General features: G+C 37.8%; 1 protein-coding gene across 4 annotated transcripts in view; it reads right to left on the minus strand.

Annotated features, from left to right (window-relative positions):
* Positions 1-22,038, minus strand: part of LOC129764240 (5-hydroxytryptamine receptor 1-like) — a 201,156-nt gene that overhangs the window by 13,258 nt on the left and 165,860 nt on the right. For all 4 annotated transcript variants that reach the window (XM_055763138.1, XM_055763129.1, XM_055763156.1 and 1 more), the window contains one exon: positions 20,032-20,047. The gene's annotated coding sequence lies outside the window, so the exon portion shown is untranslated. The remainder of the gene's footprint in view (positions 1-20,031; positions 20,048-22,038) is intronic.

Here is a 22,038-nt window from a genome sequence, read left to right on the forward strand (position 1 = left end):
TTCAATTGTCATGTTTGGTTGGAATATTTTTGGTTGAAATATGTGTAATATTTTTATAGGAACCCCTCTACATTCCAGAGGAAGGAGGGGTGTCATACCATCATAGAAACATTTCTCGTACCCAAAAACCCTCACATCCCAAATTGTGCTTGATTAGTTCTCGAGTTATGCAGAAGTTTGTGTTTCATTTGTATGGGAGCCCCCCTTTAGAGAGGGGGGAGAAGTGTCGAACTACCATAGAAACATTTATTGCACCCTAAAACCTTCATATGCCTAATTTGGTTTCATTTTCTTTATTAATTCTTGTGTAATGCAGAAATTTGTGTTTCATTTGTATGGCAGCACCCCCTTAAAGAAGGGGGTGGAGAGTCTAATCACCGTAAAAACATTTATTGCACCCTATGCCAAATTTCATTTCATGTGCTTGATTAATTTTCGAGTAATGCAGAAATTTGTGTTTCATTTGTATGGCAGCCCCCTCTTAAAGAAGGGGGTGGAGAGTCTAATCACCATAGAATCATTTATTGCACCTTATGCCAAATTTCATTTCATTTGCTTGATTAATTCCCGAGTAATGTAGAAATTTGTGTTTAATTTGTATGGCAGAAGTCCATCAGAATCAGACAGACAGAAATCCATTTATATATATATATATATATATATATATATATATAGATTGCAGAAAATATTGTACATAGAACACATATTTGATACGAGAGAGCTAATTTTCTCTCATAATTGATGTTTTAAAAACGTGTTTGTTACACTCGGAAATCTATTATCATTTTCGATTCATATAAATGAAACACGAAGCTCAATGTCATTTATTTCGAATCGTATGGCAAGATTATCACATTTCCTCATGATAGCGTCTCGCAAAAGAATGCATTCTTCATAGGAAGTCGTTTGCTCTGTACCTTCGCTTAAGGTGAAGGTGGAAGCTAGCCATTGTAGTAGTATAGGTAAACCCACGTGTAAAAATAGGGGAATAGTGTTTGTGAGAGAAGAGCAAAGCACACGTAGATAGATCAATTCACTTATCAGACTGTGTGGCGCTACATTGGCACGAGTCTTTGAATAAATTTGAAAAAAAAATACAATTCAACAAATAAACATTTTACTTCAGAGATGTTTACGCAATCAAACCGCTATACTGCTCATTAGTACGTAGCATTTTGGAGTATGCTGTCTGCGTGTGATCTCCGTTTCACAGCACCCAAATCACACGAAAAGAGAGAGTACAGCGTAGTTTCATTAGATATGCTCTCCGACAACTGCCTTGGATAGATCCAGACCATCTCCCCGACTACTCGAGCCGCCGCAGACTGATCGCGTTGGAATCGTTAACTTCTAGGCGTGCCAACCTCCAAAAAATATTTGTGTTTGATCTGTTAAGTGGAAATATTGACTGTCCATTCTTATTATATAATGTATCATTCTATGTACCATTCCGACAACTACGTGAGCGAGATCTATTGTTTATCAATCGCCATAGGACTTCCTACGGATTCCATAACCCCTTAGAGAATTGTCTCCGTGAATTCAATAGTGCTTGTGCTGTGTTCGATTTTAACGTGTCCAAAACTGTCTTTGAAAATAGGATTAAGAATTTAATAAAGGGTGTGTCACATTAAATTGCATCACGGAAAAAAACAATGTAGAAATTCGCCCACTAGACCAATCCTTTTGAAAATTTTAGACAGTAAAATAAAAACTATTAAACAACTTTTGGCATTTTCTTTTTATTCATACTTCGTCCATAAGGTTCTATACAACGTCAGGTTGTAGTTTTTTTGAACAGAAATCCATTTTCTCTTGAAGTCCGCCTCCGATTTGACAACTTTTGGGTTCTTCCGGAGGGCCTGCTTCATAATCGCCCAATATTTCTCTATTGGGCGAAGCTCCGGTGCGTTGGGCGGGTTCATTTCCTTTGGCACGAAGGTGACCCCGTTGGCTTCGTACCACTCCAACACGTCCTTTGAATAGTGGCACGAAGCGAGATCCGGCCAGAAGATGGTCGGGCCCTCGTGCTGCTTCAATAGTGGTAGTAAGCACTTCTGTAGGCACTCCTTAAGGTAAACCTGCCCGTTTACCGTGCCGGTCATCACGAAGGGGGCGCTCCGCTTTCCGCAAGAGCAGATCGCTTGCCACACCATGTACTTTTTGGTAAACTTGGATAGTTTCTGCTTGCGAATCTCCTCCGGAACGCTGAATTTGTCCTCTGCGGAGAAGAACAACAGGCCCGGCAGCTGACGAAAGTCCGCTTTGACGTAGGTCTCGTCGTCCATTACCAGGCAGCGCGGCTTCGTCTGCATTTCGGTGTACAGCTTCCGGGCTCGCGTCTTCCCCACCATGTTTTGCCTTTCGTCGCAGTTAGGAGCCTTCTGAACCTTGTATGTACGCAGGCCCTCCCGCTGCTTGGTCCGCTGGACGAATGAACTTGACAAATTCAGCTTATTGGCGACATCCCGGACCGAACTTCTCGGATCACGTCTAAACTGCTTAACTACGCGCTTGTGATCTTTTTCACTGACGGAGCATCCATTTTTGCCGTTCTTCACCTTCCGGTCGATGGTTAGGTTCTCGAAGTATCGTTTTGATACTCTGCTGACCGTGGATTGGACGATTCCCAGCATCTTACCGATGTCCCGATGTGACAACTCCGGATTCTCGAAATGAGTGCACAGAATTAATTCACGACGCTCTTTTTCGTTCGACGACATTTTTCCAAATTTACGGAAAATTGACAGTGAAGCATGGCCAACGTGATCTATACACTCTTATCTAATTATAAGCGAAAGCTGAAGATATAATTCCTAAAAATTAAATTTCTACAGCGTTTTTTCCGTGATGCAATTTGATGTGACACACCCTTTATATCGATTCAAAAAATAAAAAAAATACTAGAGTAATATGTATGAACGATATGTTCCGATGAACAATTGCAAATATAAATATATATAGAAGGTGCATTTGCATATGAAGCAAAATTCTGATTACACGCGAGCGTAACATGAGCAAATTTATAACACATGCGAATTGGGGCCCTGTTGGTATTAACAAGTTCTTCCGCATAGTAACTCGATGTTGACAATTTCTTAATTTTTTCCTTCGTTGATCGTATTGTTTTCACATATTCACGTTGGAGAGCCTTAACGCTCTTCGTTGGCCGAGGCATTATGATTGAATGTAATACTTTTCCGTTTACTGTTATTGAAAGCATAGACAGTCGTGGCAGTGTTCCGAGCTCTGCAATACAATTTTTCTTACCCAATGTTAACGTTGCTAAAACTTACATTATAGACCCATCAAACGTAGGAATAATAATTGTATTGATATCAACACAATTTTATTCTATTGAATTTAATGACATGAAACGCTATGACTCAGGAATAACATTTTATTGAGTGGTTTTTATAGCTGTTTCGATGATGTTGTCTGGCATCAGTGTCGAAAAAATAACGATGCTTTCCCCAATACAAACAAAACCATTGCCGAAGATTGGAAAATGAAAATTTAATTTTCAGAGCACTAGCTCGAGTTTTCCGACATTTTTCACTATACAGTGCGACAGCAGATGAAAATTTAATATCTTGTGAGTAATCGATTAGAGTTTGGTTGAACATATCTCGAAACCAGAGGGGCGTTTTTATTGTTTTTGAGTTATGATTTTTCAAAGATTATCGTAATTATTTCGTAATTATTCATTGTATTTATTATTTATAGTTTTCATGGTCTCGGGACCAAAGGCGCTATATTATTTTGTTTTTTTTTTTGGATAGCTGAGAGTTTTTTACATAACATATCTCGAAACCAGAGAGGCGTTTTTTTTCGTTTTTATGTTATGATTTTTCTAAGTTTACCGTAATTATTTCGTAATTATTCATTGTATTTATTATTTATACCTTACATGGTTTCGGAACCAAGGGCGCTATATTTTTTTATATTTTTTCTTGAAAGCTGAGTTTTTTTCACATAACATATACAAAAATCAGAGAGGAGTTTTTTCAGTTTTTGAGCTATGATTTTTCAAAATTAAATTGAACACCTCTCTGGTGTTCATTTTAATTTTGAAAACAAAAAAAACACCTCTCTGATTTTATATGTTATGTAAAAAATTCTCAGCTTTCAAAAAAATATATAAAATAATATAGCGCCTTTGGTCTCGAGACCATGAAAACTATGAATAATACATGCAATGAATAGTTACGAAATAATTACGGTAAACTTTGAAAAATAATAACTTACAAACAAAAAAAAACACCTTTCTGGTTTCGAGATATGTTATGTAAAAAATTCTCAGCTTTAAAAAAAATAATATACGCCTTTGGTCCCCAGACCATGAAAACTATAAATCCAATGAATAATTACGAAATAATTACGGTAAACTTTGAAAAATTATAACTTAAAAACAAAAAAGAAACGCCTCTCTGATTTCGAGATATGTAATGTAAAAAACTCTCAGCTTTCCAAAAAAATATAAAATAATATGGCGCCTTTGGTCCCAAGACCATGAAAACTATAAAAAACAAAAACAATCATTGATAACGAAACCAAAATTAACATTTTGTGCAACTCTGGTAAATATTAGACTCGAGATTTTTCATTTTTTCGTTGGGGTGCCCATTTCCATTTTAGGGTGGTCCAAAAATCAATTTTTCCCACTATTTCCCAAAAATGACTTTTTTCAAAAGTTCATGACTTTTGAACTACTGAACCGATTTAGATGATCGACATATCAAATTGAAGCCAATGAACTAGCCTTTTATTAAAGAAATATTTAACTTGCAAAAGCAATAGATTTAATTTTCGTAATTATTGATTGTAGTCGTTTTTTATTGTTTTCAAGGCTAGAGGACGCTATATTTTTTTAATATTTTTTCTTGAAAGCTTTTTACAAAACATATCTTGATTTCAGAGATTTTTTTTTTTCGTTTTTAAGACATGATCTTCCAAAGTTAATCGGTGACCTGAAAAATAATTTTTCCCTTTTTTCCAAAAATGACTTTTTTCAAAAATTCAAAACATTTGAACCACTGAACCTATTTAGATGATCCACATATCAAATTGAAGCAAATTATGTTCAAAAGTTATGAAAATTTGAAAAAAAATCATTTTTGGGAAAAAGTGGACAAAATGATTTTTCGGACCACCCTAAAATGGATTGGGCACCCTAATAAAAATAAAAAAAATGTAAGGAGTTGTATCTAGGACACGACCGCATATTTTCGACGTAGAACTACTTGTTTACCACTTCGAATATCATTTTAGAATGCATCGAAATTTTTGTAATAGATTATGTTCTTCGTTACAAATAAATTTGATGAACGTCTTTCACGTTCGATTTGATTCCTAGGATTACCAAAATATGTGATCGGAAGATTTGTTAAACGATCACTGTATTTTACATTTCGCTCTGAAATTATTTCACATCTCATGTTTACGTAGTTCTCGAACCGCCAAAGTTCATTCACCTCTAGTATCTGAAATGACGATTTTCCCAGGTTTCTCAGTTTAAAATTACGTTTTAGGTACTCAACCCCAAAAAATACCCCCGACTTGCATGTATTTGCAAAGCGGATTCCCCCAGGAACATTAATTTTGAAGTCCGTATTAGGGAAACGCAGCTCAGTGGGAAAAAATACCACCGACTTGCATGTTTTGACAAAACGGATTCCCCCAGGCACACCGATTTTGAAGTCTGTGTTGGGGAAACCGTAAATCGGGCCAATCAATATTTGGCAGTTAGGGCATTTAGATAACGCTTGACATTTTACAGTTATTCAATTGTTCATCTCATGAAAAATAACATTTAATGAAATGTGATAGACGCGTAGAAATATTTCCTATCAATTGATACAAACATCTTTCCGAGGTGTTAAGAAATATTCGAGTTATAAGCATTCAAAATACGGGTAGGGTGAGGACACAAATCAGCAGAACAAATACATGGGATAAAGAAAATTCTTCCAGTTTTCATGAATTTAAACCGTTTAGAGATTAGCGGATTGTAATGTATAGCATATCAAATAAATATTGAAAACAAATCCGACTTGATTGGTATGCAAATCATATGAATTCGTTCACGGTCAAAAAAGTTATTAACATTGACTTTATTTCATAAAATCGTGACCTGTTTTCTGATTTGGTACTCTTCCTGAAAGACGTAGTTCTACGTCAAAAAATACAGGTCTAATGTTTTGCGATGAAGAACAAAATTATCACTTTTGACGAAAATCTGAGACCACTATATCGGTTTGCCATGGAATTGCTGTAACAATGAAATAGCTGTAGGTTCGAAGCAATTGATTTTTGAAATTTATGACAACACTGTTATAGTTGTAAGTCGTAAGGAATAAAGCATATTCTGGAAATTTTGAAATTTCAAACTCGACATAGGGGTGAATCGAATTTCAATCGAATATTTACTGTCGAATGAAAATACAATGGCCGTTGTGACAACATTGGAACATTCAATTAACGCTAACTAGAATACTAGATGATGAATTATTTAAATCGTGAAGAGGGGCGCTATGTTCATAAGCAATCGATAATCAACATAAGTTTGCGTTAATGAGCGATTGTTAATCAGGCACCAACAAGAAGCAATCCTCTAATTAACAAGGTAGCGCAAGATAACCACTTTCCAGGTAGCGTGATGCTCCAATCAATTTCTGTCACGTAACTCCCATTCTTACCTCCAAATCCGATTTCAATGGAATCGCGCCTTAGCAGAAGCAGAAGCAATTGCATTCGCTCACCATCATTCCCACGTGCGAACTGATCTAACACGTGTTCACACCCATTCAAACTCAAAAGAGCGGCAGAATCCCTAATGAGGTTCCGCCAAAGCAATCAATCAAATTACGCAATGCACACGTTTCTGCGTGCGATTCTCGAGGCCCATGATTACCTTACACACATAGATCATTCGGTTCTACCGGGCTGATTCGAGTTCTCAATTAGCACGTACGGAAGGAGAACAACGAGTTACGTGCCTTACGCACTTTCCTCTGCAATTAAAATCGTATTAAGTATGTTAAGCGCGGATGATGGTGCTTATTTTGGGTGTAATGGAGCTGGAAAATTTATGCAATCTTTGAGAGCAGGAGGTGGTGAAAAGGCGATAATTTGCTCGTGATGAACAATTAACAGAAGCTAGAGCTGTTGAAGTAGACAAATAGCAAAGCGGTAGAATTACCTGGGTCTACCTGTGGGTGTTATTGCCAGCAGAGAAATGGACTGTATTACTTCTATGTAAGATACGAGATTGAACTAGCAGTGCCGAAAATATTCTCTTTCATGACCCTCAAATATGGCGAATTTAATTCTACACACAAACTAGCGTTGGCAGAAAACATTTCATCTTCGGCAGAAAAAAATCTATTTCGTGTGCTGAAACGTCAAATGAGCAAGTAAAGTAATCTGTTTCAGAAGCTTTAAAATGTTCGTTACATCTCTTTCTTTTTTTCTTTTTTTTATATCTTTTTGGATTGCACCCAAGAAAAAGTCTGAACGATTTAACGGGGATCGAACCAAGGCCGGCTGGAATGTCACGCTGTTTTACACGACCGCGCTATCCACATAGCTACAGGTGCTGTTGCGTGAATGTGTGATAATATTACACCTCATCACAAAATGAAGTTGGAAAGTGCTTTTAAGAGTAAAAAAAGACCATAAAGGTTATCTATATCCATATCGGTCTGACGGTATCGGTGTATCGAAAAGTCTTTAGCAACATCTATTCGTGAATAAAAATAAAATGCGATTATTATTTCAACTTTTGTTTTTGGTTTATTGAAGATCAGTTCAATGTTAAACAATAGTGTGGCTAACAAAAGTCAAAATATGATGCTCTATAGAACGAACGCACTTTTTACGAAAGACCTTTCATGAAATTTGCCACATTAGCTGTTGTGCATTCCCTGGATGCAATTCTTTTCACAATCGTCCAGTAACGTTCAATTGGTCGGTTCTCTAGACAATTTGGTGGATAGATGTTTTTCTCGACGAATTGGATGTTATTGTTTGAGAGCCACGGTAATACTGGATGAGCTTAATGCGCAGATGCGAAATCCGGCCAGAGGGGAGAGAGAGGGGGACTGATGCTTTTTGAACAGGACCAGTAATCTTTTCGTCAAGCAATCATCTTTGTAAATTTGAACATTGATTGTACCTTTTGTGAAGAAAATAGGAGACCGCAGACCTCAAGTACAAATAGCTTGCCATATTGGAACCTTCTCTCCAAATTTTTCCAACGTAATCCTGCATTCAGTATCGTCTACCTCCTCCTCCACCGATTTCGTAAAAAATTGCGGCCCTGGAAGCGTTCTTCAATCCTGCTTGACGTATGTTTCCTCCTTCATTAGGATGCACTGGTTGCTGTTGTCCAGTATCCGGTTATACCGTTTTCGTGCCCTTGTTTTGGCTCGAGATTGTTGTTCTGGGGGTTTCTTAGGCACCTTCCGCTTTTTGTATGTCTTCAAGGTGTTCCTGGCTTTGATTCTTTGAATCATTCCAATGCTGGTTTTAAATTTTTAGGCCACATCACGGGTTGATACCGATGGGTGTCGTTAGATGTCACTACTGGACGATCCAATTCAAGGAGAACTCGTTGTTATACTTGTGGATGATATTTTTCACACTTATGTGGTGCACTTTAAACCGTTTTGCGATTTGGTTGAAGGTAGCACTTTTTTTTGACGTGGGACTACGTCTAACTGGAGTATGTGGGGGGTAAAATGAAAACCTAAACACAGAACATGCAGGAAAAAATGAAAGATTCCGAATGCTTATAACTCGAACATTTCTTACTGGATCGGAAAGATGTGTGCATCAATTGATAGGGAATATTTCTACGCTTCTGTCGCAATTAGAAAAATGTTATTTTTCATTAGAGAAACAATTGAATAACTGTAAAATGTTAAGCGATATCAAATCGCCCTAACTGTATGGTTTTGATTGGCCCGATTTACGGTTTCTCCAACACAGCCATCAAAACCAAGCAGCCTTGGGGAAATCTACATTGCAAATACATGAAAGTTGGGGGTATTTTTGTTCCGACTGAAATGTGTTTCCCTAACACAGACTTGAAATCCATGGAGCGTAGGGAAATTGGCTTTGCAAATACATGTAAGTAGTGATCCCCGATTTTTGAAATTAATCGTTCATCAGCTAATCGAATACTTTCCAGCAGTTTGTTATTCGATACGATTAATCACCCTAAATAATCGATTAATCATTACACTGAGAGAAATAATTAGTTATACTAATATTCAACTTCAAAACAAAGATGCCATCATACCAATCGTAAAAAAATGACTGTCCTAAATTTACTTGTAATGAAGAACACGCCGATGATCTATCACATTGCATGAATTGACCTTATATGGCATCATACAATCTTTTTAATCACAAAGCAAATATATTGGATTCAATTGAACTCGGAAATCGTTTCATTCAATCTAAAATTTAATCAATACAAACAAATGATTGCTAAGCTAAGGTAGTCCCACGTCAACCTTGCGGTTATATATTAGATATAACCCACCCATTTTTTTTTATCTGTATTATAGTGACTTTCAACTCATTTGGCTGGTTCGTCACTTTTACTTCCATTTTTGGAAGAATGTCGGGAGTGAGAATTGAACTCGTGACCTTTAGCGTGAGAGGCATGAATGTTACCAATACGCCAGATCGCCTCCACTAGAAGGTAGCACACTTTTCAGTACATTAAGTGTTCAGAATTTTCTTTTCTTTCTTTCTTTCTTAAGATCAATTCTAGTCAAAGCGAGAACGAACAACTCAAACGGAATGAATCGATTGCACAAACTTTTGTTGACATATAAACAAGCATGTGTTTGCATGCACACTAAAACAAGTTCACCCATCTTTGAGTAGAATTATTATAAAAGTTGCTAATTTCTTTTCGATACATCGCAAAACCATCATGTTATTTTTGTGTACCCCTGGACCTTTCATTTTTTTCTAAATATGGAAATAAAACTAGCTTTCAATAAAAAAAACACTGTAAGCGATGAAGATCAACTTGACTTTTATGATAATCACCTTGAGGTATAGACAGTAAGGAAGGTGCCTGAGTGCAGATTTTTCGAAATTCATTCGTGCTGTTTTCATTCAATATACTAAACAAAGTTCACGCGTCATTGACATGAGTGAAATGAGCTCTTGTGTTATACACAATATGTTAGCTATGATGTGGTGCTTTGACAGAAGAGAATTTATCCGACACTAGGAAAAAGTTAGTTCCTGATTTCGTGGGTAAATTTTGATACTAGTATGTGGTGGCATATTCCAAAGGAAAACAAATGATTCTTCAAAACTTGCTCGACATAATTGATAATAAGTGTTGATTTTCAGAATAGGTTCAAACAGCTCTTCGACTCATGTTTTTTGACAGAAGGGTATTTTTTAAAGTGAAAACAAGATAAATGCGAAAAAACACGCGATCGTGTTTCACGTTTATCAAATAAATATCACACGCCCTCAGCGACGTGCGAATAACTTTACAGCAGTCCCTAATTACCCATACCCATCGTAATTACCAGCAAATCGTATAAGCAGCGTATACACAGCTTCATATATCCCATATTTTTGGTGGTATATGGTGCGCTTAACTAACATATACATAAAAAAGTGAAGGCAATATACATACATGGCAAATGCTTGCTAATTAGTTTGGATGAATATATGAGTATGACTCACATTTGCACCTTATACGACTATTATCTATTATGCTTTATTGTGAAAAAACAAATTGCGTAAAATATCTACGTGAAATATTAAGCCTCACACAAATCGCCATTTGTATATATGAGAACATTTATGTTGTTCAAAATAGGAATTATTTAATTGACTTTTAGTGGAAGGAGGATATGAATGTTAAAAATGGAGATGTTTAAGAAAATTGTTTCGATGGGATTCGAACTCCGGTTGTTTGGATTCCATTCACCCGAAATAGGTTTACCCGAAGCACATTTACCCGAATGTAACACATACCCGAATGACAATCGCCCGAGCCTAACAAAAACCCCAATGCAACGTTTACCCGAACGAAATAAATACCCGAATGGGACCATTACCCGAATGGAATGTTTACCCGAATGAAGAAAGAAAAATTCCGACAAATCAGATTATGTGTTTTGTCGAACCTCCTGTTGACAAAATGTAAAGTGAGAAATTCTAATGAGGAAATTCGAAAAAAGATGTTGAAGGCTTCGCTGTGTTATTTATAGAAATCAGTGTAGGCACAATTGACATGCCGTCTTCTTTCCTTCCCGTATTGCTCTTTAAGACCAAGAAATGATTCAGAAATGAGCATCGGTTATGGTATATTTTGAAAATTAAGCAGGTAATTTTAACACATAGGTCCTTTCATTTGATACCAATATTGATGCGGTTTTGAAAAATGTATATAGCCTTTTTGTGGCGGCGGCCAGTTTGGATTTTCATTTTTCACAAATAACTGTGTTCTACTAATCGAGACCTTTCATTTGATACCCATATTTATAAGATTTTGAGAAAGTTTGTAGTCCGCCATTTTGTAGCAGCCGCCATCGTGAATTGTGAAGATCATGGAATACGCAGTTCAATAATGGCAACAGAGATAAAGGGGTGTTCCTAATTTCATATCAAACGGTCAACAGGAAGAGGGTCGATTTTCTACTAATGTGGGACAACGCTACAAACAAACATACAAAGTCACAAATTTTCAAATATAAAAACAGGTCACGGTTCTTTACAAATTATCCGCGGCTCTTTTTAGAACGCGGCACTTTTGAATCAAGTGGGGTTTCCGTACTGAACAAGCTGCAGTCAGATATTGTACAGAACCTTATGAAAGGAGTTTTACATTAACATTTATTCATTGAACAAAAACGTCTACATGAATTTTATTATACATTCTTAACACTATAGCATTGATCGTAGTCGTTCAGTAAAAACACTAACATGATTAGAGTTAAGCGTAAGGTGTGAGCATACGGTTATGGTCAATGAGATACATATCGAGGTGAAGCAGTAGGCGAAGTATTCGCATGCAAAATTTCGTGTCGTAATTATTTGCGTTCTCTATGAAATGTATATGAAAGAAACAAAACAATGTTCAATGTACTCTCGGTTTCATGATGATTGGAACTCAATTTCTCATGAAATCTTGCAACGGTTTGTTTTTTAACAGATGACAATTGTATTATTACTTATTTCCATTATTTATATGGTAAAACGATCCAGAGAGCAGTCGTATTCTTAGTCCTCGGAACCATTTACATTTTCGGTGAAATGCTGCTTAATTGAACACTATTTTCCCACACTGAGACCCATAGTAATATCTATATGGTACGGTAAAACTAACGAAGCTTCGTTCGTTTCTATGGCCGTGGAGGAGTGAAAATATTGTACTGAAATATCACTTTCATTCGTCATTTTCAACGTAATTTCACTACACGCTGTCACACCATATTCATAATCAGCGGGAACTTCAATTAAATGTATGTTTTTCATTCATAAAACACATACTGAAAATAGCATTTTCAAGTGGATGTGGTAGGCAATCGAATATAAACACAACAACTGACGTCACTATTTGAGAAATAGTTATGGCAGCGCATGCTATGTCGCTCGAAAAATCACCATCTTCATTACCTTTTTTTCCAGGACATTGGGTTAAGGTATAGAACTTGAATGAAAGAAATATGCCAAAAGGATTAGGAAGCGCCCTTCATTGACGGTGTCGACTTGGTCACCAGTATCAATGTTGCTTATGTAGAACGAGGCAAACTGAACCATGTTCGTGGTAGTTGATCTTTTGGGGTGAAATCCATGTTGATCGGTGTCAATTTAATTCTTGCAGGAGTCAAAGCAAGTCATTCAATAAAATTTTGAAAACCTTGCAACAGGCACAAAGCGAAGCGATCTCTGTTTACATCCAAATTGGTTGGGGATATTTCTTGCAGTAATTACCATATTTAAAAAACCAACAGGAAAACGGTAACAATTATCTTGAACATCTAATAGAATAGAAATAAAAGCATGTTTATCATTGAAAAAAGGCTCAACTAGTTCAGGTGAAAGTTGAGAAATTTGTTGCGCTGGTTCTTATTTGCATGTAAAACCCGATGCTGATGCAAATTTCCAGCAAGGCATCGTTTCGTAACCACTCCTACGAATGAATGAGTTCAAATTGAAATCCCACGATGGCTTAAAATTCTCCCAAGCTTGACTACATTCATCACTTTCAATTACACCCAAAAGTTTTACAATTAAAAGCCCACACCCGGTTACTGTACATTATTTATGACCAGCGCCACGGACCAAAGCAAAAACAGAGAAGCTTAAAAAATCTACTAGATAAATCGTGTAATAGTCCGTTGCGAATGGGAAACTGCATCAACAGGAAAAGTATTTTACATTCCACACCTTACCAGTTTTCCGTTTTTGTTTGCACCGCTACCACTTTCCGGTTTGCAGTGTAGCTACTAGTGGAGAAAAAAAACACGATGGAAAAACGTTCCAACGTTGCATCGGATGCTGTGCATTCGGTTGTCCCAGAGAAGCAGAAGGCCACCGGGAAGGCGATAACACAAGCCCAACCTCAAAAAAACATGATAAATGGTCAAATTGGGAAAGTTTGAATGCGGCGGCGAGCGAGAGATGCAGAAAGTGGGAAAATAAATATTTCCGTGAGAAATGACAGAACCGAATGGTGGAACCAGGTGAGGGCTTTTGGGACATCGCATTACATTGGGGGCCCAAACATGCAACAGCCCAAGTCGGAACATTCGCGCCGGACCGAGGACACCACAAGTTCATGGCGACTTGCTTTCTCTGCTTTTCCGGTTTGGTCCCAAATGGAAAACTACACTGTGCTTCCGGTTTTCCTGGAAATGGAAGGGCAACGAAAAGCGCCGCGAAGCGACTAGAAGCAATTTTACGAGTCCTTCAATGTAATCCAGTATTTTGCCTGGTACGAAAACAATTCGTTCGTTATTATTACTTTTTTTCCCTGATGGGTTTACGTTTTTTATGTTTGCATTCGTTCTATCGATGTGCGATTTCAGGGGATATAGGGGAAGTGGAGGCTTAGTGGTCACCCTAAGGAATATGCCCATTTTCAGCGTCCACATACCGCTACAATTCCCGTTTTTCTTAGAATATTATAGTTCAACTCATTGTTGTTCAAGATAGCCAACGGTTTTTACTATAAAAATTCCAAATAGTACATTGGTGAAAAATCGAACTTTTTTTTTGCTTGGAGGTAAGGTGGTCACCTAGTGGGGACAAAGTGGTTACTTGCACATATCAAGCTAAATTTGATAGATTTATGCGTTTTTTTCGTCCAAATTTGTTCAAATCATATTCGATATAGTAGGTACATGTATGAAATAAACTTGGTCTATTCACCTAGAGTCTAAATTTAATATTTCCGATGCATACAAAAACGTTGTAAGAAACATATAACGTTCGGCAAAATGAGGCCTGGTTTAGTTGGGGTGGCATATTTTTCCAGGATCAAAGCCACAAAAGGAACTTCTTCAAGAGCAGAATGTGATGAGGTATATTAGCTTTAGTAAACAGAACATTGTAAATCGTTAGGCACCTATGACCACTTTGCCCCCAAACATCAAACTAATTTCTATGCTAATTAATCGCTGAGATTGAACAAAATATATGTTCACCTCTCCTAGAATATGTGAACAGTCGTCCAAACTGATGATTTATCCAACATAGCAGATTGAATAAATTAAATTTCACGAGACATTCCTTAGATACCATGCGCACGGAACTACGGCCGAATGGCAATCGTGAGAGCAATTTCTGTTTTTATTTATATTTTAACGTGTGACAGTACTACTGAAGTACAGGGTGACTCAAAAGTCAATACATTCTTCAAACATAAGGTGACTATCAATACGGTGTCAATAGTCAATAGTTATACTATCAAACAAGCAGGTGACCACTTTGCCCCCCATGACCAATTTGCCCCCATTACCCCTACCCATTGCACAATAGTCCCGGGGGTGCATTTTAGCATTGATATTTCTTCCCGAAAAATACGCTCTCTTCAATTGCTTGCCATTCTTCCTGGGGCAAACATCAAAAATGTTTGTTGACGGAATTTGAAAGAACAAATTTTACTCTATATAATATGTGATTTTCAAAGATATGTTAGTTTTTGTATTTGAGTAAATTTTTTGGGAGAAAACCTGTCAATAACTTCGAGCAGGATTAAGATATTGACGAATTCTGCATCGCAAAATGTTGGTATTGATAAGCTCTAAAAGTCGTACAAAGACAATTTTGATGTAGAATTTGAAATATAAAAGTTAGAGTAAAACAACGGTTTTTTCATCGTTACCCTAATGCAATTTAGTTAAAAACAACTTTGTGGAAGATATTTATTCTTTAGACAAAAACAGTCTCCGACAAAGTTGTTACATATGGTAGAGCGCTTATTTTTAACGTAGAACTACGTCTTTCAGGAAGGGTGCCAAATCAGAAAACAGGTCACGTTTTTATGAAATAAAGTTAACGTTAATAACTATTTTCACTGTGAACGAATTCTCATGATTTGCATACCAATCGAATCGGAAATTCTCCACGATTTGTTTGATATGCTATACATTACAATTCGCTTATCTCTAAACGGTTTAAATTCATGAAAACTGCAAGAACTTCCTTTTTTCCCATACATTTGTTCTGTCGATTTGTGTGCTAACCCTACCCGTATTTCGAATGCTTATAACTCGAACATTTCTTAACAGATCGGAACGATGTGTAGATCAATTGATAGGAAATATTTATACGCGTCTATCACAATAGTTAAATGTTATTTTTCATGAAATGAACAATTGAATAACTGTAAAATGTCAAGCGTTATCTAAACGCCCTAACTGCCAAGTTTTGATTGGTCCGAATTATGGTTTCCCCAACACAGACTTCAAAATCGATGTACCTGTGGAAATCCGCTTTGCAAATATACATGCAAGCTGGGGGTATTTTTGTTCCCACCGAGCTGTGTTTCCCTAACACGAACTTCAAAATCAATGTGCCTGGGGGAATCCGCTTTGTAAAACATGCAAATCGGGGGTATTTTTTTTCAATCAGTTGTGTTTCCATAACACGGACTTCAAAATTAATGTGCCTGAGGGAATCCGCTATGCCAATACATGCAAGTCGGGGGTATTTTTTGGTATTGAGTACTTTTGTAATCGCTTGTCGTTGTGCAGACCGGAATAATTATAAAAATTCTAAAACGTATTTTTAAACTGATAAGCCTGGGAAAATCGCCATTTCAGATACTAGAGGTGAATGAACTTTCGCGGTTGGAGAACTACGTAAACATGAGATGTGAAATAATTTCAGAGGAAAATGTAAAATACAATGATCGTTTGACAATACTTCCGTTCACATATTTTGGTAGTCCTAGGCATCTTATCAAACATAAAAGGATGTTCATCAAATTTATTTGTAACGAAGAACATAATTTATCACAAAGTTTTCGATATATCCTAAAATTATATTCGAAGTGGTAAACAAATAGATTGCTAATGTAATTGCATAGTTCTACGTCGAAAATATGCGGTCGTGTCCTAGATACAACCCCTTACAATTTTTTATATTATAGGGTGGCCAAAATTGTCGATAAAATAAAAAATCTAACTTTCTTATCTTTATAGATAGAGATAAACATAGTTCGACAATGTTGTAGCCCCAATTATTTTAAACTTTGTAGAACAAAGCTTTTTTCTATCTTTTAATATAATCGATTTAGCGCTTTTTTCCTAAGTTGAATTAGGATGACCATGGAAAAGCGGGCACAAAAAATAACATAGTTTTAAAAGTCACACATCATGTAGAGTGAACTATGTGCTTTCAAATGCTTCCAATAAACTTTGTTCCTGTTTGCCTCAGAAAGAATGACAGACAATTGCAGAGGGCGTATTTTTTGAGAAGAAATATCAATAACTTTGAGCGAAGTTGAGATATTGACAAGTTCTGCATCGTAAAATGTTTGTTTGCTTTAAAAGGCTTTCGAAGACAGTTTGTATGTAGAATTTGAGATATAAAAACTAGAACAAAAAAAACAATTTTTTTTTCATAGTGGCCCTAATGCAATTTAGAAAGAGGCGCTATATCGATTATTTCAAGAGATAGAAAAAAACTTTGTTCTACAAACATGTCTCAAATAACTGGGACTATAACATTTGCGAACCATGTTTACCTCTATCTATAAAGATAAGATAAGAAAGTATTTTTTATTTCATCGACAATTCTGGTCACCCTATTTTTGATAACATAAAAATCAGCGCTCTATTATATGTAACAACTTTGTCGAAGACAGTTTTTGTATAGAAAATAGCTGTCCAGATCTAAATGCAAATTTCCACTTAAATGCACCTCCTGGACCATTGTGCATTGAGATCAGCTCTTTACAGGAGCTATAAACGTAACAAGGAGGTACTCACTACCAAAGGATACCGATGCTACGTCACTTAACGATGTAGCTGTTACGACCCACCGCAGGCGTTGTTCCAGACAAGGATAATACCGACGAGGCAACGAAGGAATAAATTATATGAGGGGCTTAGAATGCAAGGGGTGTAAGTGACTTGATCGATTTCGCTTCATCAACTTTTTCTTTAGTTAATAACTCAAATGCAAAATCGTTCAAATTTGAGTTTGCTATAGAATCCGATAGATGAGGTTCTGGCCTATATTCCACATTGTAAAATACAGCTGGGAATGAGTTTACAGCTAAGTTATGACCAAAAGAGAGAGTCGATGTAGAGAAATCGATCAAATCACTTACACCCCTTTCATTCTGAGCCCCTCATATATTTTCTTCTGAAATATTGTTCTGTAGCTATACTCTAATTGGACTTAAGTTAATAATTATGTAGTTATAAAATATTCAGTCTTAAATTTAAAAATGTACTGCTTGATGATTGCTCTTTATCCACTTGAGCCTAATGAAATAAATAAAAGAGAAACATGTTTATTCCAATTGACATATTTGAACTCGAGGGCAACAGAGGTGTCTTATTCTATTCTACTTTGTCCTAAATACAAAATCTAACAGCAAATCGATTCTGCTAATCCCTGAATACACGTTTTGGTCTTCGGCTAACTAGCTTCAGTTTGTTATTTTCTTGTCCGTTTCATTATCTGACCCAATCCTCGAATCGTCTTTTCATACACTGTGCTCATTCGCACAGGATCGGTGGTAAAAATGAAGCCGAATCAATAAACCGATTAATACAAACAGCACAGAATCCCCATGCGTCCCCTCAGTTGCTGACTCAATCGTTTCTCCATCCACTGTTCTTCCGGCGAATTAGTTCCACGCTGCTTCCTTCTCGTCTGGTGGGGAGCTGGGGTAGAACCGATCGAGCAGTGTTCGGCGCAAGATAAAAGGATAAGTCGGAATGACAACAATTCACCTCTTCTGTTCTGCTTTTCTATATCCGTCTGGAAACGCAGAGGGAAATCATCCTTTTCATTTGGCTCGAGTTACGACAAAATCGGCTCTGGCCCCTGTCCCAGTTCGAAGGGAACCTTCTCATCCTGTTTTCGAACCTGTGGATCTCCCCTGTTCCGAGTTATCTCCTTTTATACAAAGAAAGCATCAGAAATCAATTGAATTTCTATTTTTATTCTGTGCCTCCACCGGGCTGGAACGCGAGGGGGCGAAGAACGAGAGTCCCTGGAGGGAATGGTGAAGGAGCCGTTGAACGTTTGTTCTCCTTCACTTACGAGTGCAAAGTTTCACGTGTGTTCCCCGGGGGTAGAGCCTCACGGAATTGCTTCGGGGACATCTTCTCGTTAGCTCGGCAGTCGTGTGCTGTGGTACATCGTGTGTTTGCCAACTGAGAAGAATCGTACAACAATGAAAGTGTCGAACCAGCACTTAACAGAGGCTACAAAAAACGCAAAGAAAAAACGTATCATGATTGTGATGCGATTTGGGGATCTGATGAAATTGGCTGATAAGCGCAAATCACCGGCAAAATGAGATACCCCAACGAAGAGAGATGTTCATTAATTTAGTCAGGTGAAGTGTAAATTTGCGGCGATGGTCCTGATAAATTGGCTGCCAGCGATTCGTGGAGAATCGGCTTTCGACGGTAAGGTAAGGAGTGGGTAAGGACGACAGTCTTCAGCATGGAGATTAAACGGATCGAAATCGGTTTACATCGTTGCGTTGTTGAAACCAAGTCTATGATAATGCTTTTTATCATGCAGAGTAAAAGTGGTGTACTAACGATCCACGGCTGCGCTTGCTCGTATTGAATACAAAACACCTGACAGCTATGAAAATGGCGTACTAATCAGAATGTCTTGCCAACTCAATGTTATTTGTTCGTTGTTTCTCGAAGCCGCGGGATAGCTGCAGGGCGATTGCCATTCGACAGCTGTTGCGCTTACTTCTATTTTGATGCCCGAAAAACGTACTCGTACATACCGACATTCGCACCAGCAACGGTGTGCCACTCCTGGTGCCGCAATCTTACCCTGCCGAAAGCTACCGCTTCCCTGCTTGGCCCGAGCCGGGACCCGGGCCAAGCAATTAAGCAGACATAATTTAATTAAAAGAGCTTATAAATAAATTAAAGCAGATCCTGCCACACGAACCGCTCCCAAATCATCCATGTCTAATCTCGAATCCCGATGGCTACGGACCGAGTCCCTAAACCCTGCATGCTGCCGCCTGGCGAGAGGAAGATCTTTGCTGTCGGTTCGCTTGGTTTCGGAATCGCATTAATCTATCTTTGCCGGTCGGTCGGTGCGGGTGAACAACGTTGAATTTGCTTATTAATGAAGAAAAATGAATAATACAAGCTAATATTAGCAGTTATTGAGCGCCACGTGTCAGATGGGCCCGGGTCGTAAATTATTCATCTTTCATTTGCAACGTTGGTGCAGTCGATAACATTCAGTTGCAGCCCGGAATGCACCGAACGTTCTGTTGTGATTATGCCGTATGCATGCAGCTGCAACAATACAACTTACCGAGATGGTGTAGAATCTGAAACAAAAACGAAAAATTTATGCCATTAGTTTGGATGATTTATGCAAATGACAAGTGGGATTCAGCGATAACCAAAATGTTTATCTGGATTATACTGTGTAAAGTGTACAATTTTCTTAATTACGGAATGTTGTGTTTGGCGTGGTCGTACATTACACTTGGATTAGCGCAAACAAACAAATCCCCCACCGTTGCTAGCTCTTAGCTGACCTGGTCGTCCAAAACGCGACGCTTGTTCCCCCGGGCAACATAAATATCCTCCCAAGAGTGCCCCCGCTAAATGCGTATAATTAATGGTACGCGATGCGAGGAAGGTAAAACCGTGTGATATTTCGTCCCACGTTTCATTATTTAGATGACGATGTTAATCGTATAAATAGTATACTTCTATCGAATAAAATATATAAATCGAATACTTCTCAAATTTTCAGGGTTTAAATAACTATATATTAGGTATGTTTTGGCATAATTAACTTATACAATTCCCTCCCCCAAACGGAATACTCGTACATTTTTATTGACACTGCTCATGAGATCTTGGGCGAAGCTTTGTCCATCTTCCTTACACAATTTCTCCCAGTTTTTCTTCAAAGCTTCATCGGTTTCGAATGTTTTTCCGCTTTTCTTCAGCTTGTTCTTCATTATCGCCCAAAACTTTTCGATCGGACGAAGTTCTGGTGAATAAACGCCCTTCGCTTCGTACTAATCCATTACAGGCTTGGCGTAATGGCACGAAGTGAGATCCGGCCAGAACAGCGATCTCGGTGAGAGCGGAGGAAGAACAGCAAGCGCTTCTGCAAGCATTCCCCTCGAGAAAACTGCCCGTTAATGGTGTCGGCTGTAACGAACGGCTTGCTCTACTGTCCGCACCCGCAGATCCAGTCACTCACGGTACAGCTTCCGCGTACGCCATTTGGCCACCATGTTTTGCTTGTCAGTCCGGTTTGACGCCTTCCTGACCTTAAAAACACGTAGCCCAGCCCGCTTCATTGTCTGCTGGACGAACCACTTCGACGAATTGACCTTTTTGGCCACGTCTCGGGTGGAAAGGTTCGGGTTCTTCTTAAAGTACTGCCTTATCTTCCGTGCCTTCTCTGGGTATTCCGATATTTTCGGTTTTCGGCCGCTTCCAGCGTGCCGCTCGATAGTCTTCGTCTCCCGGAACATCTTCATAACGCGGGACACGGTGGAATGGTGGATTCCAAGCCTCTTGACCATCCATCTGTGTGACTGACCAGGATTATCGATCACCACGCCCAAGATATACTGGCGTAGCTCTTCTTGTTTCGAATACATCACGGAAACTACTTGACAGGTGGCGATAAAATTTTGCATACATAAACATAACACTCTAAACTAGTATTACCCAAAACTTCTTTATTTTTACCTACGCTAATTTTTACCTAAAGTTACACCCAAAACAAAGTGTCGCATTTTTTCTGAGTCCAGTCTTTACGAGCCAAAATCGTGTGAACGCCTGCAAATATTTTGATATTCACCCATATTCCGAAACTCGATCGACGTTAATACTTCGCAGTCCGATCGATCGATTATAGCTCAAAAACTATAATACCAACAAAATTTTGGTCAGCGAACGGAATGTAGGAAATTGTTTAATTTTTCATTACAAAATACCATTTTTTTTTATTACACTGAAAAAAAAATCATTTTAAAAATTGAAATTCATATTTCCTAAAACTTATTTTTTGAAATTCTCAAAACAATTATATGAACAGCCCCTACAATTTCCAACAAGTCATCCATACATCGGAAGATAGGCAATGTTACAGGGAAAAAGTTTTATTGACAACAACTTTTTCATGTTTTCTTTTTTCATTTATTGGTTTTCTAAAAAAATAAGGGAAAAAATTGATGGGTCTGGCCTAGAGGCACGGACGAGATCTCAACATAGGACTGTTATTGTGTATAGTAATTGCATTGGAATTGAGTGTTTTCATTGTTCAAAATCTGTATTTTTTCTGTTTTGT

This window comes from Toxorhynchites rutilus, chromosome 1, assembly GCF_029784135.1.
Source record: "Toxorhynchites rutilus septentrionalis strain SRP chromosome 1, ASM2978413v1, whole genome shotgun sequence".
Classification (NCBI taxonomy): Eukaryota; Metazoa; Arthropoda; class Insecta; order Diptera; family Culicidae; genus Toxorhynchites; species Toxorhynchites rutilus.